The sequence below is a fragment of the Quercus suber genome, unplaced genomic scaffold (genome assembly GCF_002906115.3).
Source record: "Quercus suber isolate HL8 unplaced genomic scaffold, Cork oak 2.0 scaffold_438, whole genome shotgun sequence".
NCBI lineage: Eukaryota > Viridiplantae > Streptophyta > Magnoliopsida > Fagales > Fagaceae > Quercus > Quercus suber.
The window spans coordinates 48,111-55,536 of record NW_027069889.1 but is presented as its reverse complement, the minus strand read 5'-3'; positions in this window follow the sequence as shown (position 1 = coordinate 55,536).

Genomic DNA, 7,426 nt, shown 5'->3' with positions numbered 1-7,426 from the left:
GTTTTTTTTATTAATGATAGGAGAGAGCAGTGATGATAAATTTGTTTCCTTTTTTTTTTTTTTTCTTTTTTTTCTTTTTTTTTTTGAGATTTGAACCCGTCCTTACCTCCCACACCCCACAAGCATTTATATTTTTGAAGTGATTACTGCACCAACAATGCGCAGTATTTGTTTCCTTTCTTTGATTACAAATTTGTTTCCTTTCTTTGATGAAAAAATAAAATTGTTTCCCTCCACTAGTGTAACGTAGTTCATCCAAATTAATTTTAATGTATCCTATCTTATATCATTTTTAGACCGTTTTGGATGACATTGGGTTATGTACTTGTGTGTGGCAATATCAAGAGTTGTCAATTGAGTTATAAAACTATCGGCAATCTTGACTTTGGGTCCGTTTGGATAAGCAGTTTAAAAAAGTGCATTTTCAAAAATAGTGTTTTTAAAATAAGCGTTTTGAAAACACAATTTTAAAAATCCCAATAAAACATTTGGCAAACTTTGTGAACAATATTAGTCTAAAATTGTTGTTTCGGTTCAAATTTTCAAAAAGGCCTTAGCGTTTGGTTTGTCTACTATTTAGTTTGTCTACTAAATCATCATCCAAATTTCAATATATAAAAAAAAAGAGATAGGTTCAACTGTTCAAGTTACACCTGGTGTAATTCTTTAGAGTTACACATTTTTTAAATCATTAGATTTAAGTAGATCTAACGGTTAAAAAATTACTATAATTATTACTGATCGGTTTTAGACCCCTTAAAACACATAGATTGCGTAGCCTAGATTAATTAGCCAAGTTGTTACTTAGTCAAATTAAGCAATTCTAGGTTAAAACAATCCAAACAATCATATCAAGATATAATGCAGCGGAAAATAAATAACACAAGATATGATCACCCAGGAAACCACACGGTAAAAACCTGGGGAGGATTTGACCCACCGATCCTCAAGGCTAACCTGAATTCACTATGAAAGAATTGAAGTTCGTACAAAAGGACTACAAGCTCCCCGCTCGACTTCCTAATGCTACCCACCAGTAGAACTTCCTGACACGACCACGCGCAGGCTCCGAATCCACGGACTACTTCTTTCTTGAATTCTTCAATCAGCTACAAGCTCCCCGCTTGCTTTTCTTTTAAGTTCCAATGGTTGCAACAGTAATGATCTTCAAGATGTTGAAATCATCTCCACCATGAAAACCCTAAGTTTTGTGTAAAGGAAAGCTCCTCAAAGATCTCACACGAGATTCACACAAAACAGCAATGTATGAGCAACAATACAATATGGACAACCTTCAAAAACGTGGCTAGGGTTTTATTTATATACCTAGGGTAAAAACATAAAACCCTAAACGTTTAATGAAGTAGGGCTGAGTTGGAAATTCTGCAGAAAATTCAACCTGTGCGATTTTCGATCGATCGAGTCTATTCTTCGATCGATCGAGCCAGGCCGAGAGTCCCAAGTACTTCTGCAGCCACTCGATTCCAACTTTACAATATTAAACCAACTTTGAGCAAGTCTAAAGAAGACACCATACAATGTTTTGATCATGGTTTGCCAACATTACAAATTAGAGTTCTAAATACATAAAATCCTAAGACCTTAGAACCTAACAATTACAAATATTTTGATTAGAATTTAATTAATTTCTCTCATTTATTATCATCTAAACCTATCTTTAAACCCCAAAAAAGTTTGACTTCTAACTCTCTCTCTCATTTACGTTTCTCTCTCTCCATTTCTCTCTCTCCGTTTCTCTCTCTTTCTCCTCTACCACCTCCAACAGCCTATCATATTTCTCTCTAGATTTAATTCACTTTCGTTTCTAAAATTGTATGACTATCAAATAGCAACCTGTAGTTTTCCACTTATTAACTATGCATGTGGACGCATCAAAGTATAAAAAATACCACTATAGGATTCAACTGGGTGAATTAAAACTGAAGCCCCCGTGCATTGTTTGTTGATAAATTAATTCATGAGGACAACACAGACACTATCTTAAATCAATAGATTTCCTTGTTTTTGTTTTTATTTCTAACATAGAAGTCAAAGTTTACCAAGTGTGCAATACAACATAGGATGAAAAGTATTGGATTCAGCCCCCTAACTTTCCTTCTCAGGTGCTTATAATATGAAACATGTAAACTTAATATTGGGGGAAAATGGCTTATCTATATATTGATCGTACTTCCGACCTTAAAATGTCAATGGCTCTTGCAGAAATCTGGAGAGAAATATGATAAGCTATTGGAGGTGGTGGAGGAGAGAGAGAGAGAGAGAGAGAGAGAGAGAGAGAGAGAGAGAAACATAAATGAGAAAGAGAGTCGGAAGTCAAAATTTTTTTGGGTTTAGAGATAGGTTTAGAATGTAATAAAGTAGGGCAATTAATTAGATTCTAATCAGAATATTTATAATAATTATAGTCTTTTTTTAACCGTTGAATCTACTTAAATCTAATAGTTTAAAAAATGTGTAACTTTTTAAAGTTACACCAGGTAACTTGAACATATCTCATAAAAAAATATAATTAAATACAACCAATTACATGCTGTATTGTTGTATAGTTTTATTAGATATAATAATAGTTTGTTATGTTCATTTAACAAATAAAGATAAAAAAGAAAAGTCATAAAAGAGTTTATGACCCATACCATTACCTGACCACCTATGGACTCTAAATTTTGAGACTTCTAGTTTCAACCATACACGTGGTGGAGGTAGGATGGGTAATTGAAAAATGTTGCTTGGTAAAATCAAAAAGTCACTCTCTGTGCTTCAAAAAAATGGCGGAAGAACTGAAGAAATAAAGAAAGAAGAATTGGAAGAAAAATGGTAGAGGAGTTAGGATGCTGGAGATATAAAGGAGATGAGCTAAGAAAAGTAGGAAGACTGCTTATTTAGTAAGTACCTATCCAGATGCATCTACCAGCGAAAGCTAGTGCCGTTTGCAACTATATGGTGGTGCAGATTAGGTAAGTTGCTAAAATTACATTAAGCTTGAAGTTTTTTTTGGGAGGGCAAGCTTGAAGGTGGCTCTGCCACTGGACAAAGAGCAAGCTTGAAGGTGACCAGTGAGGTTATTTACTAGCTGGTGTTTTTGTCATTTAGCAAAAACTTGAGGGTGTTTTAGGTATTCAAACTTTAAAATGTATAGAGTGATTTGCATTTTCAATGAATTTTTTCAAAAAACTATCTTGTACCTCAGTTTCAAAACGTAATATTTGACGTTTTAAATAATGCAATTTCTAGTAAAATCGTTATACCAAACACATGCATATTGACGATTTTAATAAAAATGCGCATTTAGGCACAGCCTATCCAGGCTCTTAATATTCCTTAAAATTTTCTTAACAAAAATCAATAAATAGGGACAAAAATGTATTTTGGAGACTATATTTGGACATGCTAGATAAGTTCGAAACTTCGAATTTATTGCCTTTAACTGTTACTCTCTCAGTCTATCGTATTGATTCCTTATAAAATTTTAATTTTTTTAAGGAAAAAATATTGAATTATTTGAATGTATTTATTTTCAAATAATTATTTATAATTTTTAATAACCTTTTTTTTTTTTTTTTGGAAAACGAAATTATGTTTATTAATCTTTCAAAATAATTAATCTTTTATACACATTAAAAAAAAAAAAAAAAAAAAAAAAAAAAAAAAAAAAAAAAAAAAAAAAAAAAAAAAGGAGATAGACCTACGAGGAAGAAGTGAAGAAAAAGAAAAAGGGAAAAGAAAGTTTACCAAAGCCAGCAGTAATGGGGGTTGTAGGGAAGACAGAGGTAGGAACAAAAGGGACGGCAAAAACAGATGCTGTAAATATGGCAGGAATGGATGCTGTAGGTGTGGCATGAGTAGTTGCTACAGACACCCCTACGTCTGTTGTAATTCCTAGCCCCTCAAAGGTCTTTGCAAATAGAGAAATAGATATGTAAATGAAAGAAGGGAAGAGTGTACTTAGCAAAAGAAGAAAGGAGGGAAGAAAGCACATACCCATGAATTCAGTCTCAAGTAGAGCACGCTCTTCTTCTTCAGATTTAGAAATCCTCCTCCCCAGGACGGGCTCATTCTTAGGATCCTCGAGGATTTCCTTAGACTTCTCTGAGGATAAATTAGCATCAGGCCCATGGGTGGCAGAAACGGGAATGGAGGAAGGAGTAACTACCAGAGAAGAACCGTCATTCACAACCTGGGAAAGAGCAGTGAAGGGGTCACTGGTGGAAATGACAAGAGGTGTAACAGAAGTAGCCTCGATCTGAGTAGTAGCAGGAGGGGTGGCTCCCCTTTGAACAGAGGGTGTCACGGCAGGAGTAGGGGTGACCTCATTAACCTTCCCAATATGAATATCCTCATCTATGGGTACCGGTCCAACAGGAGAGGTAGTTGCCTCAGCAGGAACTCCACGTGTAGTTGCAGAAGGGGTAGGTATCGCAAACTTAACCCTACCAAAAAGGTCCTCAATAGGTTTGTCCATAGGGGCAGAAAGCTCCTCGACAGTAGGGCGATATATAGAAAGAGGTTTAGGCTCATCCTAAAAGACAAAAAGAAGGAGGTATGAAGATCAAAGTAACTTTTTAGGCGAATGAGATAACCAAAAGCATGTAGCAGACTGAACACATGTGAATATGTAAAAAAGAAAAAGAAAAGAGAAGGAGATAGAGTAAATGTACCTCCGATTTAAGTTCCTCGAGCATAATGGGATGGGTAGTTGACGTCAATAAGCATGTCAGAAAGAAAGAAGTTAGCAAGCATGTCAAAATTCAGGAAAAGTTGAAAAAAAAAAAGAAGAAGTATATATGTGTACTTGAAAGACAAAGAAAAAAAAATGTTTTTAAAGTGACGTACTCTCCGCTGAACGACAAGCGCAAGATGGGGAGTTGTCTTCCTCTTATTGCCTCATGTTCTGCTGGCAAGAGTAGCACTTATGGAAGGCTGAGGAGTGCAGACTTGGGCTTGCTGGCCGATTTAAGTTTGGCGGGAACTTTCTTGACCGGTGCAAAAACATTTATTACTTTAACCCTCTTTTCCCAACCTGGGGGGCAATCACCTATGTGCCAATACCATCCATTCTTCTCCTCATCCCATACAAAGATGGTAGACCAGCTCTGTTTCCTGGCATACACCAACACGGACTTTGAAGGAAGAAGTAACTGAGGATTAGGAAAGACGGCCATACTAAGTCCCTCAGTATAAATTAGAGAGAAATCGCGACTACCAGCCAACTCTTGCTTAAACGAGGTCATTGCGGCCTGCTAATATCTGTGCATAGCAGGGATGCAAAGGCCCTCTCTCAGTGAGCCAAGAACTGTGACTACACTAAAACGCTGTCTCCAAAAATCAAAAGCGGTGTGTCGCAGAAAAAGTCTAACTGAAGTAGGAGACTCTGCGAGGAAGGAAAGGTCATCAAAAATGTCCTGATCCAACCCAAATTGCCTCCTTACCCGGTTGGCAAGATAATGGACAAACTTGACACCTTCATCGGCCAAATAGGGCAACCATCCGGCGTTGGTGGCCGTCAAATAAGTGATACCCGTCTCATCAAAACCGGCTAATGAAGTAGTAGTTCCAACAGTATCAGCAAACGAACCTATAGCAGAATCTATGCATGTGTAACCAGTACCCAAATATCTGTAAACTCTCCAGGAAAAACCAATACCTTCATCTAAGGACTCAACAACGGAATGATCGATAGGCTTCAAACCGAACCAATGGAAAGCCAAAGGAAAATCACACTTAAATCTGCCACAGAAATCAGTAATTACCTGCGGGCAGGATTGGTACTTCTCTTTAGCAAATCGAACAAGCCTACACTTTGCCAAGTATTGGGCACAACGCTCGAATAACAATTGCTGTAGGATGGTGCTATGTACAGAGGAAGTGACTATGTGTCAAGAGCCAGCTTGACTCTCATCACTCCACAGGATATCTAGTTGAACATACAGATGCTCCCAGAACATAGGGGCCAACGGCAGACTCACTCCAGTAGATATTTTTATGGCCAAACGAAAATACAAAGGCTTTATGGCATAATGGGGATGGGACCCAAAGACAAACTTGCAAAGCCAAAAAGCAACGAAAGCCGCATGACGGGCAACAGCAGAAAATTTAGAAGAAGAACTAACCCAATATGATAGCTTAGCATTTCTGGTCATCCTTTTCTTCAACTCAACTTCAATGGCCTCTTCTTCTAGAGAAAGTTCTATGGTGGTAGGATCAACATCGCCAAGAACTGGCAAAAGTAACTGATTAGCCACGTCCTCAAAAGTAACGGTGAGTTCGCTGCAGGAAAATAAGAACGTGTGGGTAGTGGCGCACCACCAGCGAACCAAATGGCGAAGGTTGTAGAGGTCTCAAAAATTGGATAGACTTCAGGATAAAACGACGGCTTTCAGAACACTGGTCCACTGAAGCAAACCCATAAAGCCCGTATCAGATAACTCGCTATCAACCCACTCTTTCCAACCCGAGGCAGTACCTGACCTAAATTCGAAATGGATAGGCACAGGGAGCGCAATGCCTTGACGAATGACTAGATCGGAGATGGAGGACGACACTAGAGCCCAAGAAAAATTGGGGTTTCGTCGACAAAGAGCGAGCCACACGCGGCCCAGCGGCAGCGACACATAGTCACTAGGAATCTTAGGGAAGTGAGGATTGATATTATACCAAGGATCGATCAGAGGGGCGCGCTTATTATCTAGGTCACGCCTTGCCTCTTCCTCATCAGAGTGGTCCGATTCGGAGTGCACGGCCTTTTTGCCTATCTCTTGTCCGACAGGAGGATCGAAAACGACCCCTTTCCCTTTACGGCGGGAAAAGGCTTTGGTTTTCACCGATGCCATAGCGTGAGGGCTTGATCAGAGTAAAATGGGAATAGGTGTTCAAAAAGAAGAAAACGGTGGAGGAAGGGAAACAGATAAGATATTTTGGAAAAGAAGAAGTTTATATCTGGATTGGAAAGGGACTCTCTTCTTAAATACCTGGGTTATTAATGCCGGCATGAAGGGAGGCAATTGGTCAGCCATCGAGAAAAGAATGAAATTAATGAGGCGGTGGTTATGTCTTAAAGCAACTGCCATTTTGGGAAATTTGTAGAGTCACTACCGTTCACGGTAGGAAAAGAAATATATATATATATATATATATAAATATGAGAAGGAGTCCATAGTTTAAAAAAGCCCACAAAGGAAAAGAAAGAAGGAGAGTGAAAAGGACAAGAAAGTCTTTTATTCATATATGAACCACAAGAACGCTCCATATGTTCAGGGGGCTAAATGTTGAGGGTCATTTTTGTAAAACACAAATAGAAGGAAGGAGGCCTAACCCAGCAACGCAGGCAGGAAATAGAAGTGGCAAGCATAGAATAAAAGCATTAAGCCCAAGCGACAGGAATAATAGGTCACAGGTCCATAAAATAAAT